Source organism: Mustelus asterias, chromosome 15 (genome assembly GCF_964213995.1).
Source record: "Mustelus asterias chromosome 15, sMusAst1.hap1.1, whole genome shotgun sequence".
NCBI lineage: Eukaryota > Metazoa > Chordata > Chondrichthyes > Carcharhiniformes > Triakidae > Mustelus > Mustelus asterias.
In genome coordinates this window covers 26,047,319-26,071,251 of record NC_135815.1, presented here as the reverse complement: position 1 = coordinate 26,071,251, position 23,933 = coordinate 26,047,319, and the positions used below count along the sequence as shown (strand labels likewise).

Here is a 23,933-nt window from a genome sequence, read left to right as displayed (position 1 = left end):
TATGACAATAATAAATCAAATCAAAAATATTAAAGACAGTAGTTAACCAGTGTAATTTATTTTTAGGTGATTTTAATATCTATAACTGACCTGCCATCCCAATTCCAAAGCTCTTCTACCCCATTTGAACACATGGGACTGGAATTTTGCTACCGGAGCAGGTAGCTCAAGTCAGGAATAATCCTCATAACCACCCCCATTCCATGCCATCTCATAGCCAGTCATTCAATATTCAATGGAGATGAAAAAATAAACAAACTTGTAAGAATCTAATACAGCCCTCGTTCATACACTATGAAAAAACATTCATTCACGAAAGCCAAAGTTTTTAAATTGCAAGTGATTCATCTCTTATAAAAATAAACATCTATTCGGACCTCACATCAAAGACAGATAATCCTTTAATAGCCTCTTTAAACGGTCAATCAAATTGCAAACACAGAACACCTAGAGAGAATTGAAATTTTTGAAACTCAGCCAAGCATTCATGAATGACATAACATTAATAGGCCTTAGACAGGCCTATTGAACGTGCACCAGATGCTTTTTTTTCTAACCTACACCAGGTGGCTCATCAACCAAAGCAGTCGAGCAGAGGGTTCTTTTAACTCTCACTGATAGCTTCAGCCTGTTTTTCTCATGTTTAAAGAGCGAGGGATTTAAAAATTAGATAATGACACTTAAAAAGACCATATCCACCGTTCAAGAACATTTACGCCTACTCCACCAATTTATGACTCCCACACTGAGGGCTAATTTTCTTGGATTTGCCAAAACTGGATCTATTTAAACTCAGCAACCATGTTCAAATGGCCCCACTGAGTTCACATTTCTCTCCTATATTCTGCCACCTGCCACCAAAAACTGGGCCTGTTGGAAATGGGCGGCAAGACATCAGCATCTGAGTCTATCCCATCATTTTTAAAGGTTCTGTGTAATTTCCCAAGTCGGTGTAAATCCAGCCCTTATGCTCCAAGAGTGTATGTGGCCTCTTGTTCTTCCTACTAAAATGTACCACCTCACACTGAAGTTCATTTGTAAATTTTATACCCATTCTGCAGGTTTATTAATGTCTTCCTGTATTTTATAGCAGTCCTCTTTTACCGTCTATGAGGACAATATCATTGCGGTAATGCAACTGGACCAGCAATCCTGGGGATTAGACTAATGCTCTGGAGACATTATTTCAAATCCCACCACGGCAACCGAAGGAATTTAAATTCAATTAATTAATTAAATCTGAAATGAAATGCTAAATTCATTGACAATGATCATGAAACTACTGGATTGGTATAAAAACCCATTGGGTTCACTGATGTTCTTTAGAGGACATAATGTGCCATCCTCACCCAGTAAAGGCCCCAAGTGACCCCAGAACCAGACCAATATGATTCAGTCTTAACTGCTCCCTATGCTAGCCCAGAAAGCCACTCTGTAGGCAGCTCATGACCATTTGCTCAAGGACAATTAGAAATTGGCAAGAAATGCTGGCCTTGCCAGCAATGCTCACATTCCATGAAGAAATAAAAAAGTATATACCTCCCCATTTGGAGCCTTCAACAAATTTTGAAATTTCCTTCCAATTTCAGAGTCCAAATCGTTTATGTAAATTGTGAGCAACAGTGATTGCTTCATGAATCCTTGTGAAACACCACAGGATATTGTCTTCTCCAAGTCTGACTGTTTATTCTTGATGAACCACTTCAGCCCAGGAGGTGAAAGTACTCCCAGAACGACGTTAGGTAGAGTTTCACGATTTTATTTTGACAAAACATGAAGAAACAACAACAATATAAAATCAAGTCAAGATGTTGTGCGACGTGAAGGCATACAGCACTAAACTGCTGATTGCATGTTTAGGCATAGCAGGACACCACACAGATAATTGTAATGCTTTTGTTGCAGCAAAATTGATCTGCCTATATGGCACCACAAAATTCAAATAGAGCTGTACCCTTTTGCTAGCAACAAGCAGCATTAAAATAAACCATCAAACAGTTGCATTGGAGTCCCATAGTTCCTAATGGGCATCTTGCTCAATGCAGCGGAGAGAATTGTTTGCTTATTTTAATGCTCCTCACTTCTGCTCAAGAAGCGCGCTCTCCTCAAAACTTCATTTTATGTATGAGGCAAATCACTTCAATGCTGTGGCGGAATACAAAAGATTTATGGCCCTAAAACGATGTAGTTTATCCAAAATCATGCCTAACTGTATCAACTAACTGACTAGCAGAAGGATTTGAATTTAGAACAAGTCTTTAGCGTTTAGACGGTTCAGATTTTGAAACCCAGGCTTGATATTAGAGTAGAGTATCGGACAGTACAAGAGCAAAAGTTCCAAGTAGTTAATTGGTCTCCCAATAATGTATTTCAACTTGACTTTGCACAAGACTAGGTAGTCGTCTTACATTCTTTGTCTCAGCATGATTGTACAAATCGCCAAGCTGCTACCTGGATTATATTAAAACTGAAACCAAGTGCCAAATTGTTACTTAAAGACGCAGAACAACAGATGCATTATTTAACGGGTGGGTGGATGGGACAAGATCAGCAATCAGAACTAGATTAACTGCAAATTACAATTTCATAATCCTTAAAACCGAGCCACAGGGTGACTCTGGATGTTTCCTTAAAATTCTTTTTCTTTCTTCAATCGCGCCTTGGCTTTGTAATTCAGTGATATCAGCTCACCAGAAGCAAAAGATGTGGACTGATTTCCTCTGCCCGTCTCCACCCCCCTGGACTGGTTCAACTCCCAATACAATAGGAGCAACATGTGATACCTTCGCAACCAGCCATGATCTCATAATCCGAAAATTGCCAACTTGGAGATCAACAAAAGCCAAAAACTAATCTCTTGAGTTTCAAATATGGGCTGGGAAAGAATAAGGTACAGTGCAGGTAGTATCTCTGGTTTGTATCGAAGTGTTGCAGCTATTGTGATGGAACCCAAATTCCACAGAAGCCAAATGTAATAAGAGCCTTTTACACAAAAATAATTAGCGTCTGAATAAAACTATTCAAATCAAGGTTGGAGCCAAATATTGTGCTTGCATTAGGTTATGCATAAAGAGAAATTATATAATTCAAATGGCTTTCATTGCCATTTACATATTGATACAATTGGCTTTATCAACCTCTTTTAACCTCAAGTGGAATTCCTACATTTCTTCACTTGGCAAATTCCTTTTAAGAATCTATTCTTTTTCTTTCATACTGAATACATCTTTTCCTTCAAAGCTTCAACTCTCCATAACATTCTGAAGTTTTTCACTTTTGAACTTCTGGATAGGACTAAAAAAAAGGTAATCTAATCCGCTTTAACCTTCAGCCTCCGACATTTTCTCTTACAATCCTATCTTGTGTTTCTCCATTTTATCGACACTGCCATGATTAGTTCTAAAATGTTCTTCACATATTTCTTCTTCCTTTATCCAAATGTCCCATATTTTATCCTCGTCTTAATATTTTCACCACGTTGAAATTGCACCTCAGTACCTCAAAGAAAATATACAAGGAACATAGGCACAAGAGCCCTTCAAGCCTGTTTTGCCATCACGGAGGTCAAGGTTGACACTAATTTGTTCTCTCACTCAAAGAATTTACAATAACATGTTTGGGAAATAAAGTCAAAATGGTGTAGTAGGGAGTGTTGCTCTTAGGGGCGGCACAGTGGCAAGCACTACTGCCTCACAGCACCAAGGACCCGGGTTCGATTCCTGACTTGGGCCACTGTCTATGTGGAGTTTGCACGTTCTCCCCATGTCTGCATGTGTTTCCTCCGGGCGCTCCGATTTCCTCCCCCAGTCTGAAAGACGTACTGGTTAGGTGCATTGGCCACACTAAATTCTCCCTCAGTGTACCCGAACAGTCGTCAGAGTGTGGCAACTAGGGGATTTTCAGAGTAACTGCATTGCAGTGTTAATATAAGCCCACTTGTGACTAACAAATAAACTTTTTAACATTTTAGGTTCGAGTACAGGTACCTCATAAGAGTGATAGGGAGAGAATTGTACACTCCTTCTAACCTATGCAATGTGTGACCTGACCATACATAATGAGTGCACTCGGTGCAAATTGGGGAAATGTTCCAGTTCTGAGCAATGATTACCTGATCTTAATGAGCATAAATATAGAAAGAAATTGCTTAAATTAAAATGCACAAAACTACTGAAGTCAACCCAATAAGCACTGCTTGAGCTGCACATATTCAAATAATTCAAAGATGTTCAACAAAGTCAATTATTTTTTTCTTGACCACTGCACCATATAAGTGAGATACATATTTAATTTCATTTAGTCACTTCAGAATTTCATGCATAAACATTCCTGCACCTGCTCTTCCTATCTCGAATGCAAATCCTTTATCCGTGGACAGGGACGGAAATCTTTCGTGTCTGGTTCAATATGTACTAAGTAGCTGTCAACTTGGGTCATGTAGTCAGCTTGCTAATAATAGTTAATCACAAGTCTGTCCGATACGCCGTACCATTCTAATTCTACTGATGCTGCTTCCATTTTCCACAGATTCTGAATTTCACAACCTTCAAGTACTTATTCACTCATTTCATACAGATTTTTGATTTAAAAGAACAAAGAAGTTGTGTTAAAAACTCTCCATTTGTAATTTTAGAGCCATACGATACTTGACTGTCCTTTAATAGTTATAGATCTGTTACTAGCTTAAGTATAGGAATAAAAGAATGTCCTAGAGCCAAGGTAATCCAATCTGCTACATTGCTGCTACTCTTTGAAAACATGTAATTCGAAAACTAGGATGAGTAGTGGAAAATACCTGAATCAATCTGTGAACAAGTATGTTTTTTTTCTGATTGGCAGACAGTGACTAGTGGGGTTCCACAGGGATCTGTGCTAGGACCCCAAATGTTCACATTATATATTGATGATTTGGAAGAGAGAGCTGAATGTATTAGCTCCAAATTTGCAGATCATACAAAGTTGGGTGGGAAGGTGAGCTGTGAGGAGGATGAAGAGATGTTTCAGCGTGATTTGGATAGGCTGAGTGTGTGGGCATCTGCATGGCAGATGCAGTATAATGTGGATAAGACCATAAGATCATAAGATATAGGAGCTGAATTAGGCCATTCAGTCCAACATGTCTGCTCCGCCATTCAATCATGGCTGATATGATTGTCGTCCCCATTCTCCTGCCTTCTCCCCGTAACCCCTGATCCCCTTATTGATCAAGAACCTATCTATCTCTATCTTAAAGACACTCAATGACCTGGCCTCCACAGCCCTCTGTGGCAAAGAGTTCCACAGACTCACTACCACCTGGCTGAAGAGATTCCTCCTCATCTCAGTTTCAAAGGAGCATCCCTTCACTCTGAAATTGTACCCTCCAGTTCTAGTCTCTCCCACAAGTGGAAACATCTTCTCCATGTCCACTCCATCTAGGCCTCTCAATATTATATAAGTTTCAATTACATCCCCTCCCCATCCTTCCAAAGTCCATCGAGTATAGACCCAGACACCTCAAAGGCTCCTCATGACAAACACTTCATTCCTCGGATCATTCTTGTGAACTTCCGCTGGACCCCCTCCAAGGCCAACACATCCTTCCTTAGGTATGAAGCCCAAAGCTGCTCACAATATTCCAAATGAATTCTGACCAGAGCCTTATACAACCTCAGCAGTACACCCCTGCTCTTGTATTCTAGCTCTCTAGAAATGAATGCTATCATTGAATTTGCCTTCCTAACTGCCAATTGAACTTGCATGTTAATTTAAGAGAGTCCTGAACTAGGACTCCCAAGTCCCTTTGCGCTTTAGATTTCCGAAGCCTTTCCCCATTTATAAAATAGTCTATGCCTCTATTCTTCCTACCAAAGTACATAACCTCACACTTTCACACATTGTATTCCATCTGCCACTTCTTTGCCCACTCTCCTAGCCTGTCCAAGTCATTCTGTAGCCTCCCCACTACCTGTCCTTCTACATACCTTTGTGTCATCTGCAAATTTAGCGACCATGCCCTCAGTTCCATTTTCCAGATTATTAATGTATATAGTGAAAAGTTGTCGTCCCAACACTAACTCCTGTCGAACACCACTAGTCACTGGTTGCCATCCTGAAAAGGACCCCCTTATCCCCACTCTCTGCCTCTTTCTGTCAGTCAATCTTCTATCCATACCTGTACCTTGCCTCTAACACCATTGGCTCTTAGGTTATTTAGCAGCCTCCACTAAGGCACCTTGTCAAAGGCTTTCTGGAAATCCAAATAAATCACGTCCATTGGCTCTCCTTTGTCTAACTTCTTTGTTACCTCCTCAAAGAATTTTAACAGATTTGTCAGACATGACCTCCCTTTGACGAAGCCGTGCTGATCCAGCCCAATTTTACCATGCATTTCCAAGTACTCCGCAATTTCTTCCTTAATAATGGACTCCAAGGTCAGATTAACTGGTCTATAATTTCCCATCTTCTGCCTCCCTCCCTTCTTAAACCTCACATTAGCCTTTTTCCAGTCCTCTGAGACCTTCCCCGACTCCAGTGATTCCTGAAAGATCACCACCAATGCCTCCACAATCTCCTCAGCTATCTCCTTCAGAACCCTGGGGTGTAGTCCATCCAGTCTGGCTGATTTATCCACCTTCAGACTTTCAGCTTCCCTAGCACCTTCTCCTTAGTGATGGCGATAAATGTGAGGTTATCCACTTTGATAGCAATAATAGAAAGACAGATTGTTACTTGAATGGGTATAAATTGAGAGAACTGGCTATTCAATGAGACCTTGGAGTCCTCATGCATCAGCCGCTGAAAGTAAGCACACAGGTACAGTAGGCAGTAAAGAAGGCAAATGATATGTTGGTCTTCATAGCGAGAGGATTTGAGTACAGGGATAGGGATGTTTTGCTGCAATTGTATAGGGCATTGGTGAGGCCACACCTGGAGTACTGTGTGCAGTTTTGGTGTCCTTATCTGAGGAAGGATGTTTTTGCCATAGAGGAAGTGCAGTGAAGGAGTGCTGCTCGGGCTGCAGTAGAGTGTGACAGTTGGTGTCTCAGTGAGGGAGTGCTGCTCGGGCTGCAGTAGAGTGTGACAGTTGGTGTCTCAGTGAGGGAGTGCTGCTCGGGCTGCAGTAGAGTGTGACAGTTGGTGTCTCAGTGAGGGAGTGCTGCTCGGGCTGCAGTAGAGTGTGACAGTTGGTGTCTCAGTGTGGGAGTGTTGCTCGGGCTGCAGTAGAGTGTGACAGTTGGTGTCTCAGTGAGGGAGTGCTGCTCGGGCTGCAGTAGAGTGTGACAGTTGGTGTCTCAGTGAGGGAGTGCTGCTCGGGCTGCAGTAGAGTGTGACAGTTGGTGTCTCAGTGTGGGAGTGTTGCTCGGGCTGCAGTAGAGTGTGACAGTTGGTGTCTCAGTGAGGGAGTGTTGCTCGGGCTGCAGTAGAGTGTGACAGTTGGTGTCTCAGTGAGGGAGTGCTGCTCGGGCTGCAGTAGAGAGTGACAGTTGGTGTCTCAGTGAGGGAGTGTTGCTCGGGCTGCAGTAGAGAGTGACAGTTGGTGTCTCAGTGAGGGAGTGTTGCTCGGGCTGCAGTAGAGTGTGACAGTTGGTGTCTCAGTGAGGGAGTGCTGCTCGGGCTGCAGTAGAGAGTGACAGTTGGTGTCTCAGTGAGGGAGTGCTGCTCGGGCTGCAGTGGAGAGTGACAGTTGGTGTCTCAGTGTGGGAGTGTTGCTCGGGCTGCAGTAGAGTGTGACAGTTGGTGTCTCACTGAGGGAGTGTTGCTCGGGCTGCAGTGGAGAGTGACAGTTGGTGTCTCAGTGTGGGAGTGCTGCTCGGGCTGCAGTGGAGAGTGACAGTTGGGGAAGTGTGGGGAAGTTTTTTGTTTTCTTTTTTTCTTGCTGGTAATGGCTTCAGGGATGGCAGTTCAGGCAGTATGCTGCATCTCCTGTGGGATGTATGTGGTGAGGAAATCCAGTAGTGTTTCAGGAGATTTTAGTTGTAAGAAGTGCATTAGATTGCAGCTTCTGGAGGAGCGTGTAAAGGAGCTGGAGGGGGAGGTAGAGGAACTCCGCATAATTCGGGAGGCGGAGGTGGAAGTTGATAGGAGTTATAGAGAAATAGTAACTCCTAGAAATGAGGCTTGGGTCAATGCCAGGAGGAGGGGTAAGAAGCAATCGGGAAGACAATCCCCTGGGGCGGTTCCCCTCCATAATAGGTTTTCGGTGCTGGAGGCTACAGTTGAGGAGGAATCAACTGAGCATAGAGAGCAGATCTCTGGGGGTGAGCCGAGTGAGAAAGCTCAGGTGGTTAGGGGCTGTAAAAGACTGGGCCTTGTGATTGGGGACTCCACAATTAAGGGGACAGATAGGAGGGTCGGAACTAAAGGTAGGGACTCAGGGTTGGTGTGTTGCCTACCAGGGGCTGGGGTCCGGGATGTGTCTGACAGGGTATTCAGGACTCTTAGGGGGGAGGGAGATAAACCACAAGTTATTGTACATGTGGGGACACACGACATAGGGAGGATAGGGGAAGGGGATATTAGGCAGGGATTTATGGAGTTGGGGTGGAAACTAAAGGCCAAGACTGACAGAGTGGTTATCTCTGGACTCTTGCCTGTACCACGGGATAGTTTAGAGAGGAATAGGGAGAGGGAAGGTTTGAATTCATGGCTGAGGGGATGGTGCAGGAGGGAGGGGTTCAGGTACTTAAGCAATTGGGGCTCGTACTGGGGAAGGTGTGACCTCTATGAGAAGGATGGTCTACACCTTAATCAGAAGGGGACCAATATCCTGGGGGGTAAATTTGCTAAGGCCATGCAGGGAGGTTTAAACTGATTCGGGGGGGGGGAGGGATCCTGAGTAGTGGGGCTGAAAGTGAGGGATGCATGGATGGGGACTGCAATGCACGGCATTGCAGAGGTGGGGTGGAGCAGGGTTTGAAATGTGTATACTTCAATGCCAGGAGTATTCGCAATAAAGTGGGTGAACTTGCAGCGTGGATCAGTACCTGGGACTTCGATGTTGTGGCTATTTCAGAGACATGGATAGAGCAGGGGCAGGAATGGATGCTGCAGGTCCCGGGGTTCAAATGTTTTAGTCGAAGTAGGGAAGGAGGTAGAAGAGGGGGAGGGGTAGCATTATTGGTCAGAGATTGTATCACAGTGTCAGAGAGGAGGTTTGATGAGGACTTATCTGTTGAGGTAGTATGGGCGGAGATTAGAAATAGGAGAGGAGAGGTCACCCTGTTGGGAGTCTTTTATAGACCTCCTAAAAGTTCTAGAGAGGTTGAGGAAAGGATTGCGGAGTCAATCCTGCGTAGGAGTGAAAGTAATAGGGCAATTGTTATGGGGGATTTTAACTTGACTAATATTGACTGGAATTGTTATAGCTCTAGCTCGTTAGAGGGGTCAGTTTTTGTTCAAAGCGTGCAGGAAGGTTTTTTGACTCAGTATGTAGACAGGCCAACTAGAGGTGAGGCTATATTGGATCTGGTGCTGGGAAATGAGCCAGACCAGGTGCTAGACTTGGAAGTTGGTGTGCATTTTGGTGATAGTGACCACAATTCGGTTACGTTCACCTTAGTGATGGAAAGGGATAGGCATGAACCTCGGGCCAGTGGTTTTAGCTGGGGGAAGGGTAATTATGAGGCTATTAGGAGAGAATTAGGAAACATAGGTTGGACTAGGAGATTACAGGGACTGGGAACGTCCGACATGTGGAGTTTTTTCAAGGAGCAGCTACTGCGAGTCTGTGATAGGTATGTCCCTGTCAGGCAAGGAGGAATTGGTAGGGCTAGGGAACCGTGGTGCACCAAAAAAGTTTCTTTGTTGGTTAAAAAGAAAAAGGAGGCTTATGTTCGGATGAGACGTGAGCACTCGGGTAGTGCACTAGAAAGCTTTAGATTGGCTAAGAGGGAGTTGAAGAGCGAGCTTAGAAGGGCTAAAAGGGGACATGAGAAGACTTTGGCGGATAGGGTTAAAGAGAATCCTAAGGCGTTCTATAGGTATGTCAAGAACAGAAGGTTGGTTAGGGCAAGTTTAGGGCCAGTTATAGATGGCAGAGGGAAGTTATGTGTGGAACCGGAGGAGATTGGTGAAGCATTGAACCAATATTTCTCTTCGGTGTTCACGCAAGGGGACATGAATATAGCTGAGGAGGACACTGGGTTGCAAGGGAGTAGAATAGACAGTATTACAGTTGATAAGGAGGATGTGCAGGATATTCTGGAGGGTCTGAAAATAGATAAATCCCCTGGTCCGGATGGGATTTATCCAAGGATTCTCTGGGAGGCAAGAGAAGTGATTGCAGAGCCTCTGGCTCTGATCTTCAGGTCGTCGTTGGCCTCTGGTATAGTACCAGAAGATTGGAGGTTAGCGAATGTTGTCCCATTGTTTAAGAAGGGGAACAGAGACTTCCCCGGGAATTATAGACCGGTGAGTCTCACTTCTGTTGTCGGCAAGATGTTGGAAAAAATTATAAGGGATAGGATTTATAGTTATTTGGAGAGTAATGAATTGATAGGTGATAGTCAGCATGGTTTTGTGGCAGGTAGGTCGTGCCTTACTAACCTTATTGAGTTTTTTGAGAAAGTGACCAAGGAGGTGGATGGGGGCAAGGCAGTGGACGTGGTATATATGGATTTTAGTAAGGCGTTTGATAAGGTTCACCATGGTAGGCTTCTGCAGAAAATGCAGATGTATGGGATTGGGGGTGATCTAGGAAATTGGATCAGGAATTGGCTAGCGGATAGGAAACAGAGGGTGGTGGTTGATAGTAAATATTCATCATGGAGTGCGGTTACAAGTGGTGTACCTCAGGGATCTGTTTTGGGGCCACTGCTGTTTGTAATATTTATTAATGATCTGGATGAGGGTATAGTTGGGTGGATTAGCAAATTTGCTGATGACACCAAAGTCGGTGGTGTGGTAGACAGTGAGGAAGGGTGTCGTAGTTTGCAGGAAGACTTAGACAGGTTGCAAAGTTGGGCCGAGAGGTGGCGGATGGAGTTTAATGCGGAGAAGTGTGAGGTAATTCACTTTGGTAGGAATAACAGATGTGTTGAGTATAGGGCTAACGGGAGGACTTTGAATAGTGTGGAGGAGCAGAGGGATCTAGGTGTATGTGTGCATAGATCCCTGAAAGTTGGGAATCAAGTAGATAAGGTTGTTAAGAAGGCATATGGTGTCTTGGCGTTTATTGGTAGGGGGATTGAATTTAGGAGTCGTAGCGTTATGTTGCAACTGTACACAACTCTGGTGCGGCCGCACTTGGAGTACTGTGTGCAGTTCTGGTCCCCACATTACAGGAAGGATGTGGAGGCTTTGGAGAGGGTGCAGAGGAGGTTTACCAGGATGTTGCCTGGTATGGAGGGGAGATCCTATGAGGAGAGGCTGAGGGATTTGGGATTGTTTTCGCTGGAAAGGCGGCGGCTAAGAGGGGATCTTATTGAAACATATAAGATGATTAGAGGTTTAGATAGGGTGGATAGTGATAGCCTTTTTCCTCTGATGGAGAAATCCAGCACGAGGGGGCATGGCTTTAAATTGAGGGGGGGTAGTTATAGAACCGATGTCAGGGGTAGGTTCTTTACCCAGAGGGTGGTGAGGGATTGGAATGCCCTGCCAGCATCAGTAGTAAATGCGCCTAGTTTGGGGGCGTTTAAGAGATCCGTAGATAGGTTCATGGACGAAAAGAAATTGGTTTAGGTTGGAGGGTCACAGTTTTTTTTTTTTTTTAACTGGTCGGTGCAGCGTCGTGGGCCGAAGGGCCTGTTCTGCACTGTAATGTTCTATGTTCTAAGGTTTACCAGGCTGATTCCTGGGATGGCAGATCTGTCATGCGAGGAGAGATCAAGTCGGTTAGGATTATATTCACTGGAGTTTAGAAGAGTGAGAGGAGATCTCATAGAAACTTATAAAATTCTAACAGTGTTAAACAGGGTAGATTCAGAAAGAATGTTCCCAATGGTAGGGGAATCCAGAACGAGGGATCATAGTTTGAGGATAAGGGATAAACCTTTTAGAACTGAGGTGAGGAGAAATTTCTTAACCCGGAGAGTGGTGAATGTGTGGCATTCACTACCACAGAATGTAGTTGAGGCCAAAACGTTGTCTGATTTCAAGAAGAAATTAGATATAGCTCTTTGGGCTAAAGGAATCAAGGGATATGTGAGGAAAGCAGGATCAGGATATTGAATTGAATGAACAGCCATGATCAAGATGAATGACGGAACAGGCTCAAAGGGCCAAATGGCTACTCCTGCTTCTAGTTTCTATGTTTCTATGTCAAGTGCTTTTATTAATATATCATTTTATACATATGTTCAAACAGTTGAAGATTTATTTAAGAACAGTAACAATATTTTGCTTATTAAAACAGTTTTTGGAAATAGTTCCAAGGTATGTATTTTTATGATTGATAGCGTTTTTCCCCATGTATTTAAGGTCACAGCAGGTTTGGGCTGAGGGGTGAGTGAATACAGCCTCACTGTGAAAAAGATTGGCATATGGCAATCCAGGCTCATGTGCATCATGGTCAAATGCAACATGCTGCTTTTCTTACACTACTATGACAACACTGGCATTGAGACAACTTCTCCCATTTTCACCTACTCGGCATTTCTATTTTGCTCACAATGTTCTCACAACAGCCGGGAAATTCTGAATTTGTGTCAATTGGAGGGCAGTTTCATGCACTCAACATCTTCCATTGTGAACTGGACCGAGGTTAACTTTTAAGTGACAGTATTTTAAAAATATAAAGAAAAGCTCTCACGCCCATGTTCACAGGAAAGGCTGCTGTACATCAGGAATCTTCTTTAAAAATCAAATCTTTTTGCTCCACATACCCTTTCTGGATAACAAAGATTGACTTTAGACCCTCCACCAGACATCAGCCAAAGACATACCCAACAGAAGAGAAGCATAGCCTAACTGGCGGCTGCTTGTTCCCAGTGGTAAATCAACTATCCTCTAATAAATCCTCTATAAAGTAGAGTTAATAGTTGGACACTTGTCATGTGGACAGAATTACATGAAACATAAAGCCTTGTACCGATCCAACTTAGGAAATATATACTGTGTCAAAATGCCATTCTCCCCCTTCAAATTCTCGGCATGTTGAAATCAAAACCCCAAATGCACGATTTCAGGTTATAAAAATCTTTCTAAAATTGTGGATATTGGAGTCCTGTAACCTTTACATAAGAACTTAGTTTCTCTTTTTGTATGTGACTCCTGGTTTTTACTGGAAGGAACCCACGATCTGCTGTTTTTTCCTGAATGCCCAAAAGTCACCAACAAATTTAGGTTTTACATGGGCAGTCGCCGAGTCCATTTCTTCTGCATTAAGGTGCCATCAATAGGACCAGCTCATCACAAAGGCCGCAGACTGTGTTATCAATGTAAAACCAGCCTTCTCTCATCCGTTGTTAGCACCTCGCAACTTCCTCCAACAACCTAAATGCTTTTAAGTTCCCATCGCCTACCCTGTACCTCTCTTGTCTATGATTTACAACGTCATCAATTTCTTTAATTCTGTCACAGTACACAAGATATTAAAAATGAACTTCATTCAGAAAATCTGCCCCGGAATATTATTAGAAATGTCACAGATTTTAGTTGTTTTTATCTTGGAAATTCAATTGAAATTCCAGTGTGTTACAGGATCCATAAACTGTGTTGCCAGCGTTTTGTTAATTTAACAGATGGTTCTTCGTATTTCTTTGGTCCCAGTCATTTTCAGGATGTTGGTTCTCTGTCTGGTCCAATTTCAGGAGCCTCTGAAAAGTGAAAATCAGGCAAAATCACTTCCAGTTACGTTTAATGACTAATATACAGTTCGGCTTTGGAATTATTACAGCTCATTCATTTCTTTACCTATTTAATAAATTTGTCTGGCTGTTTTACAGAATTTACAGCAGAGGAATAGGCCACTCAAACCAGCTGGACTATGCTCATGTTTATGCTCCACATCAGCCTCCTCTCATCTTATTTCATCCAACTTCATCAGCACAACCTTCTTATTCCTTTCTATTTCACTTATTTATCTCTTCTTCTTGGATTGTTCCTCACGAGTCGAGGATGACTTACTTCCACACATTTTTAAAATGAGTTCTCAAGTGAATGAGGAGTCCAAAGCGACCTAGTCTCTCTGTTTGGGGCAGATGGTGGTTGGAGGGGTGGGTGGGGTGCCTGGGTTGCCACACACTCCTTTCACTGTTGACCTTTGTCTTCAGCTTGCTCTTCGCGATGAAACGCGGGGTGTTAAGCTCCTTCCTGGATGCTTTTCCTCCACTCCTGGAGTCATGGGCCAGGGATTCCCAGGTGGTGGTGCGGATGTTGTACGTTTTCCAAGGAGACTTTGAGGGTGTCCTTGGAACTTTTCCTCTGCCCTCCTGGGGCTCGCTTGCCATGTCAAAGCTCAGGGTAGAGCACTTGTTTTGGGAGGCATGCAGACAGTGTGGCCCAACCAGCAGAGCTGATTGAGTGTGGTCAATGCTTTGATGCTGGGGATGACGGCCTGAGCGAGAACACTGATGTTGTGTGGATCTATCCCACCAACAGGTTTGCAGGATCTTACAGATGCAGCGTTAGTGGTACTTCTCCAGGGTATTGAGGTGCTTGCTTTACATAGTCACATCTCTGAGCCATAAAGGAGGATGGGTATCACTATTGCTCTGAAGACTATGAGCTTAGTGCTGAGTCTTAGGTCCTCATCTTCAAACACTCTCTACCACAGGCAACGCAAGGTTGTGCTGGAACACCAAGGATGGCATTGGTATTGAACCTAGTTGTTGATGACAAGGTATGGAAAGTGGTCCACATTGTCCAAGGTCTCGTTGTGGATTTTGATAATCGGGAGGCAGCGCTGTGTGGCAGGGGCAGGGGTAGGTTAGTAGAGGACCTTTTTGTCTTATGGATGTCTGGTACATGCTCTTGTACAACTTGGTGAAGGTTCTGATGATGGCTTGGAGCTCAGCCTCCAAGTGAACACAGGCTCAAGTGTCCTGCAGTTCAATGGCAGAGGATGGGGTAATCTCGGACCTGGCCTACAGGCGGAGTTTGAACAGATTCTCATTCGTTCTGTAGTTTAAATCCACTCCAGTGGGGAGCTTGCTGAGGGCGAAATGGAGCATAGCATCAAGGAAGATCAAAAAGGGCGTTGGTGCGATGACACAGCCTTGCTTGACCCCAGTCCGAACGAGAATTGGGTGAGTGGCTCAGGATCATGGTTTGCATGTCATTGTGGAGCAGGTGAAACATGGTGACAAACTTTTGAGGGTACAAGAAACGGAGGTTGACAGTGTCAAAGACATTTGTGCGGTCAAAGGAGGCCACATAAAAGCTGTCCGTTGCATTTCTCTTGTAGTTTCCACACGGTGAAAACCATGTCCACTTTGCCCCTTGGTGGGCCAAAGCTGCATTGGGATTCAGGGAGGTGCCCTTCAGCCACAGGGAGGCGGCGATTAAGGAGATCTCTTGTAATGGCCTTTGTGGCCGACAGTAGGGCGATTCCTCTGTAGTTACTGCAGTCAGATTTGTCACCTTTCTTGAAGGCGGTCATGATGACGGTGTCTCTATGATCTCCTGGCATGTTCCCCTCCTTCCAGATAAGGGAAATGAGATCACATATTTATCTCGCTGCCCACTAAAGGCATATATGCTGTTGCCTCAACTACTCTTGTGTGAAAGTTGTTCAAAATCATGAGGGGACTGTTTTTGCTCATAAAAGGATCAAGAACGAGAGGGCACAGATTTAAAGTGATTTGCAAAAGAAGCAAATGTGATGTAAAAATTTTTTTTCATACACCGAGTGGTTTGAGTCAGGAATGCACTGCCTGGAAGTGTGATGGAGGCAGGCTTAATCGAGGTATTCAAGAGGGCATGGGAATGGCACTAATTCATAATGCTCATTTGGAGAGTCGGTGCAGACATGATGAGCCAAATGGACTTCTTCTGCATAGTAACAATTCTGTGATTCTGATTTTGTGATAACTAGTACCAAATTCTAACCACTCTCTAGGTAGAAGATGTTTCTCCTGAAGAGCTTAAGTCTTGGGTAGTATTATTCTGTAACCTTCCAAAATCGATAGATTATCTGAGGGCACTTATTAAAGGCAAAAACCCCAAAAAAGGTTCTTTATTAATCATGTAGGCATGCTAAAATATACCTGGAGAGCTGGGCAGCTGAAAGCACTCCCTGACTGTGAGTGTAGTCAATGATACTAAAACCAGAATTTAGAGTTAACTAAAGAGTAAAAACTCCCAAAAGCATAATAACTAACAAAAGCTCCCTAGTAAGTGTTGGTTGACCATTCATCTATTAAGGATATAACAACCCAGGCCAATCCTGTGACCTCCGACGCCCACACATGTATACTTCTAACAGGGTCACGAGATGTTTGTCCTTCTTGTTTTAACCTCAATTAAAACTGACATTCTCTAGTTTTCTTTTTGTAAAACTGAGATTTCACCATCTCGTGCACAAACTGTCAGCGCTAAGTGAACTCCCCAAGAGACTTACTTTGAGAAAAGTACAATATCTGTACAGCTCTTGAAATGCAAATGTTAAGTGACAGAAAATAACTTTAAATTGCTGTGAATTGCACAGCATTTTAAGACACACAGGAAAACAACTCCTAACTTCGATGCATCGCATTCACAGCGATTTAATAATAAAGCTATAAGCTATAGGGACATTACTCAATTTTTGTCCATAAAACAGATTTAGAACATTTTACCTCTGTTAAGGATATGCTTTTTACAACCGTTGAGCCATTTGTTCAATATTACGGACCTTTTGTGGGAAAACCAATTTTTTTTGGTGTATAAAAAATGCATCCGCTGTTTTTTATACATTGTGTATATTTATATTAGAGTGAATCCCTTTAAGTGAATAATCAGCTTTCCACACTACATTGCTACATTATCAAGAATTCACTCAAATTGTATTGGCGTACAATGCACTGCCGACTTTCAATTGGAATGGAGGATTTTCGACAAATGTAACTTATAAAAGAAAAAGTTATCACTCAACCTGCTATATTCCGAAAGCCTTCCATGGATACCTCATACCAGTTGGTAACAGCAGTGTTATGCAAGCCATGAGGTTCCAGGTTCAATTCCCTGCTTGTGCTGATTTAGCTTACCTCAAACAGATTCGTTCCAGTGGCCTTTGTATCCCAGATCAGAGGGGGGATAATTAGCCAAAGTTCCAGCTCCTGTTTGCTACGCAGCACCTGCTACTGGAAAATGATTTGTGCTGAGGTCACAAGGGTTTGGCATGGCGATGATGCCCGCTCCCCCTCTCCTATAGCTAACAGCATTCACTGTTAAGAAATGACACTTGGACACCAGAAGGCAGCCAGTGCCCATGTCCAAGAATGAGCAGCAGCAAGTTTCAAATGAAAATTTATTCTAAACCAAAATTTACCTTCTACTTCAACAACAAAAGTTGAAAATGCTGGCGAATTGTAGTGGATACAGGCAATCTGGGAGGCCAGAATTGATTTCTGCCATGACTAACCTTTCGAAACACTTCATAATGATGGATGTCAGAGCCACCGGACGATACTCATTAAGGAACGTTGCCTGGCTTTTTTTTGGTACCGGGATAATGGTCATCTTCTTGAAGCAGATAGGGACCTTAGATTGGTAGAAAGAGAAGTTGAAGATGTCTGCCAATACCCTCGCCAGCTGGTCCGCGTAAGATCTGATGCTCGTCTGGGTACCCCATCCGGAGCAGCACTCCGAAGGCTAGTGGCGTTTGCTACCAAATAAACCTGTTGGACTTTAACCTGGTGTTGTTAGACTCCTTACTGTGTTTACCCCATCCGGGCCAGTCACTTTCCGGAGGTTGATTTTCAAGAAGGCTGCTCTGACGTCTGCAATGGTGACCTTAGATACAGGTTTGTCCGAGGTTTCCAGGGTGGAGGCGTGCTCTCGCTGACCTCTTGTTCAAAACAGGCATAGAATGCATTGAGCTCATCGTGGAGGGGTGCATTGGTGCTGGCGATTTACCATGCCTTCATCTTGTAGCCTGTTATATCTTGCAGACCTTTCTGTAGTCAGCGGGACTCCATGTGGCTACCTAGGACTCTAACTTGGTCCAGTACCATCTTTTGGCATCTTTGACGGATCTCCGTAGATCATATCTGGCTTTCTTGTATAGGTGAGGGTCACCCGACTTGAATTCCTCAGACCTGGACTTCAGCAAGCAGTGGATACCCTTGTTCATCCATGGTTTCTGGTTGGGAAACACATGGATTTGCCTCTCATCCCCAGTTGGGAAGCCGAATAAGAGATGTTATCTCTGTTGGTCAACAATTCAAAACATTTCTGACAGAGCCCCAGGTAATCTGCCCATCCTATATGCAGCCATTGATAGTTGTGTTGGGAAGAGTCCTGAGAAAGGAAAGGAGCAGTATTTACCTTCAGACAAACACAAAGGAATGTATGAACTTATGGCCATTCTTTCCTTGTGCTGAAGAGAAAGTGGAAGATTTAGTTTTGATTTATATCAGAATCAAAATGCTCACATCCAGCACATATCCTGCAATATATCTGTTATAATGTATGCCAAGGATAACTCTATGAATTAACCATTACACTAACTTATCTATAAGTAACCAAAATAAGCCTCATTTTTAGTTTCATACCATTTTGCAAAAGTAAGTTTCACCAAAGTAAGTTTTATCAGAGACAGAGTGGGTCCCTAAGGCTACGCCATACAACCACAGAATTTCTACAGCGCAGAAAGAAGCCATCAGGCCCATCGAGTCTGCACCGACTCTCCAAAAGAACATCCCACCTAGGCCCTCCCCTCTGCCCTATCCCTGTAACTCTGCACATTTTCCATGGCTAATCTATCTAACCTGGACATCTTTTGGACTGTGGGAGGAAATCGGAGTAGCCAGAGGAAACCCTCAAACTCTACACAGTGACTGAATCTTGTTGGGTGGGGTGGGGGGCATATCAATTACTCTACACGCTCCATAATTACACTACATATGTTGACAAACCATCTGTAGAGAAGAAATTGGATCAATGTTTTTGCTTCATTGTTCAATCTAACAAGTCTTTGATTTGCCCAGGGATTGAAGATTCAGATCATAATGTTGTGCACCACCTCCTTAAATGTCAGCAGTTAAACCTGGCAGGAGAGTGATTAAAGTTTGGGATAATATGGCCATTCAAGATCTGTAAATTTGCTTTGATAACACAAATTGGAATATTTTTATGTGGGTTGCAGACGAATGATATCTTTTTGTCTGCAGATAATCCTCTTGATGTTGCAACTGAATTGAGCAGATTCTTTCTGCCGGTTTGAAAATTATCTTTAAGGAACAAGTGATTCTGCAGCAGGCTTCACTTTGTGCACTAGAAGGATCCCATGTTACTGTCAATAAATGGGAGGTAGACAAGCAATTCAAGTGAGAGAATCCACAGAAAGCATGCAGTCTAGATCAGATCAGCAGAAAAATTCTTAAGGAATGTGCTCATCTGCTGGCAGTTCCTTTCTTTCTGGTCTTTCAGAAATTACTTGGCATGCATACTGTTCCTTGCTGCTGGAAATCAGCCATCATTGTCCTGGTGCTAAGATGCCATGGCCTGCTAAGCGGAATGATTATCGGCCAGTTGCTCTTACATCAATTGTCATGAAGTGTTGAGAGCATTGTGTGAAAATGTCTTTTAATCCTCTTGCACCACATATCGATCAGTTACAGTTTGCCCATCAACCTCGAGTCAGTGGACAATGCTGTCCTGACCTTGGTCTAACTGATCCAACAGTGCACTGCGTTTGTTGATTTCTCTTCAGCTTTTAACATCTTGCAACCATTCAAGCTTATGAAAAATTGAAAAACCTTGACATTAGTCCCTTCTGTTCCTTCACAACGGGTGTTAGTTTCTGGGATTTACTCTGAGTTGATGTTAATGAATACTGGATCTCCTCAGGACAGTTACCTTTACTTTTCATCCTCTATACAAATGACTTACGATCAGAATACAATCCTGAAGTATGCTGCTGACACAGTACTAATAGGTCTCATCAGGAATAGCAAATTAAACTATAGGAACTTGCTGGAGAAGTTGAAGAATATCAATTCCCGTAACTGAAACAAAAACAAGACAAAGAGCTAGTCACAGGCTTTAGGAAAAAGCCAGTTAATGATATTGTTCCCGTGAAGATTCATGATGTGGACATTAAAATAGTTACTATTAGTATCTAGGTGTCAAACTAGATAAGTTGAATTGGAGGGAACCGTGTACATATGTGTTGGCCAAGTGACATATATGTTTATACTACCTCTGAAAATTTAAATCCTTTCAAGGGGATCCTACAATTATAAAACTGTTCTATACAGCTGTAGTTGAAAGCACTGCCCTTTTCTTCACTGTTGTCTTAGGAAAGCAGCCTCTTTAATGGTATAGAAATTACTAAACCAGGCCGGAAGGGTGTTTAATGAGTAGATCTTTCCTGACACAAGTAAAGAGTGTCATGAGCAATGAGAGTCACCCCTTGTCTCAGCGTTACTGTTGGTTGAGTTGAGAGAAAAGGATATAATGCCTCAGGTGTAGGACAAATTGGTTCTTGTGTCCTTCTCTAGAAGAACTTTTTAACAGAAGTTTGATGGATGGATGAGGGTATGTACTCAGGTGAGATTCACTGACAGATTATTTTTAATGCATTGAAGAGCTTTTAAACACATATTTTAATTAAATTAGATCTGTGGTAGAGTAATTTTCTTTTTATGGTTATTATTCATTTATACATAACTTTTAATGCATGAGCAATGTACTCAAAATGAATTCCCATAAGGACATTTATTTCACATTAAGTGCAAGCATAATGAAAAAACATTACTTGGGCCACCTAAATAAAGTCACTAATAAAGTACTAATTGCAATACTCAAGATCTGGATTGTGGAATTGGAGAAACGATGTTTTACTGAGATTTGCATTTCCCACAAAGGTAACTTTCCAAGAAATGTTTAGCTCATTCTTTGCACTGAAGGAGGAAAGGAAAACTGGTGTTTACTGTTCTTGCAAGCTCCTTAAATGAGAGGCATCAACCCACACGAAACATGGCCTTTTTCACCCAACCAGCAGTGTTCTTGCACAATGTGGTCTAACAGTTGCTCATTCTGAACAAATTGGCACCTCACACTTCGATTGACTGCTTTCAGAGGAGATGGGGTAGATTTAATTGAGTTGTATAAAATTACAAGTGGCCTATATCGAAAGGACCAATTCTTCCTAATCAGTATATAGTGTCAACTGTGGCTAATTTGCGAGCACTCGCACCTCTCGAGTCACATGGTCCCAGGTTCAAGTCCCATTTCAGGACTTGAAAACCCAAAGTCAAGGTCTGCACTCCAATGTAGTACTGTGAGAGCATTGTACCGTTGGAGGTTACAGGTGTGGGGCGAAATTAAGTGTCATAACAACGCAAAACATGGGTTGAACCCTGCCGGTCTCTCAGATGTGCACCGCATTGGCAATCTGGCAACGCTCAAGTTCAGTATTTTGGGAGTTGGGATGGAATAAAAGGTTTCTTTCACTTCGTCCTCAGAGTCCAAGGTAGGTGCATATGCACTGGTGAGGGTGTCAGACTGATAGCCTGACCGTTAGGCTGAGTCTCATGAGGCACTAATTGATCCCAACAGGGGAACCTCATCATGAGGTAATTTTTGATGACAAAGTCGACTCCATAATTCTGTGTTCTTCTTGTGACTTCCCTTTCCAGAAGTATAGCCACCTCCACGTTCTTTGATTGCACATCAACTTCAGGAAAAAGTGCAAAGAGCAAAATAACTCTTTTCACATGACTTTCTTTGATCCCACAAAAGCCTTCCACTTAGTGAATTGAACTACCCTTTGGAAGATGCTGCAGCAATGAGTGCCCAGCTGAGTATTATAACTATGAGATTTATAAGATTGTAATGTTCTGGGACTGTGTCTTTAAATTTAAGGCAAAATGGAGGGGGTCATGTGACCTGTTCTGAAGTCATCCTAACCAGTAAGCCTGGGTGGTTTGATTGTTACAGATCAAAGAAAGGTTTAAATTGTTTAACTGCAAAAACATTAGGAGGTATTTATGCTTGGAGACAATGGCAGAAGACTGTGCATTAACATTGGAGATTGAGAGTCTCTGAAGTCCTAGAAAAGTGTTGAGAATGTCTGCTTGTAAATACCTGTGCTTTAAACTGCCCACTTACTTTCAAAATTAGAGAGAGTTGGAGTCTTAAGGAGAGCTAATTAACATTTCTACCTAGATACAAGGCCAATGTGATTCACATTGCCATGGAGAAGTATGCAAAGGAAACCACTGCAAAAGTCAGTTTATAGGCTCTTAGGATATCACCAACAACCTGTCCTGGTCCCTCCATTCTAACGCTATCATTACGAAAGCCCACCAACGCCTCTACTTTCTCAAGAGGCTAAGGAAATTTTGCCATGTCCTCTATGACTCTCACCAACTTTTACAGATGCACCATAGAAAGCATTCTTTCTGGTTGTATCACAGCTTGGTATGGCTCTTGCTCTGTCCAACACCGCAAAAAACTATGAAGGGTCATGAATGAGGCCCAGTCCGTCACTCATACCAGCCTTTCATCCATTGACTCTGTCTACTCTTCCCGTTGCCTCAGAAAAGCAGCCAGCATAATCAAGGACCCTACACACCCCAGACATACTCATTTCCACCTTCTTCCGTCGGGGAACAAATTACAGAAGTCTGAGATCACGTACCAACCGACTCAAGAACAGCTTCTTCTCTGCTGCCATCAGACTTCTGAATGGACCTACCTCGTATTAAGTTGATCTTTCTCTGCATCCTAACTATGACTGTAACACTACGTTCTGCACTCTCCTTTCCTTCTCTACGTACGGTATGCTTTCTCTGTATTGCATGCAAGAAACACTACTTTTCACTGTATGCTAATAAATGTGACAATAATAAATCAAATCAAAAATCACTGAATATCACAGACAGTGTTTGAGTCTGCCTGGATCTGGGAGGGAGAGAGCAGGTAGAAGTCAAAAAGGTCTTTATGGTTTGAGTATAGAGGCCATGATAATCGCTCATTAGCTGAAATGGACCAAGACCTGGCGTCAGAATGCCTGATTCAAGACTACCCAAACAGGCATCTAACTCAAAGCTACATCAGCAAGCCCATTCACAGGGTGTCAAGAGAGACATTTCAAAGAAAATCTCAAAGTCTTCCTGAAGGTCTGCTCTATTAGCAACAACACACAGGAAGCAGGTGCCTAATCCGAACCAAAATGATGATTCATCATCAAAAATTGTGTCAATACCTTCCAGTCAATAAGAGCAGAGAGAGAGAGAGGAACTAAAGGATAGGGCAGCTGTTTGACCTAACAATCTGCCACCACCTCTACTAACTGATAACCAATGTCTTCACTCCAGGAGAGCCAAGCAAAGCTAAAACATGGCCGAACACTCACTTCCACCCAGCCACCTGCAAAAAAGGATCATCCTCGACAAGAAGGATTGCTGATAGGGTAGTGGTTTCCAAGTGTTTGTGGCAGTGTCCCTCTATTCACTTTTACCAAGTTTTTGCGCACTCCTACAGGCAATTAATATTTTTAACTACCCTCCTAATGACCACACTTTTGTAAATCAGTATTGTTGTGTATTGGAGGCATGATACATGGGACAGATTTTGGTTCAAAACTAACGGAGAGATCTCTTCCACGGTTGCTTCTTCTGGGCGACACAGTGGCACATGGTTAGCACTGTTGCCTCAAAGCTATATCAGCAAGCCCATTCACAGGGTGTCAAGAGAGAGATTTCAAAGAAAATCTCAAAGTCTTCCTGAAGGTCTGCTCTATTAGCATCAACACACAGTTTGATTCCTGGCTTGGGTCACTGCCGATGCGGAGTCTGCACATTCTCCCCAAGTCTGCGTGGGTTTCCTCCGGGTGCTCCAGCTTCCTCCCACAATCTGAA

General features: G+C 43.1%; 1 protein-coding gene and 1 pseudogene across 3 annotated transcripts in view; both read right to left on the bottom strand.

Annotated features, from left to right (window-relative positions):
• The window catches only part of LOC144504868 (uncharacterized), a 134,189-nt pseudogene extending 119,817 nt beyond the window's left edge, over positions 1–14,372 (bottom strand).
• camkmt (calmodulin-lysine N-methyltransferase) overlaps positions 1–23,933 on the bottom strand; it is a 341,266-nt gene that overhangs the window by 235,789 nt on the left and 81,544 nt on the right. The gene's annotated exons all lie outside the window — the stretch shown is intronic.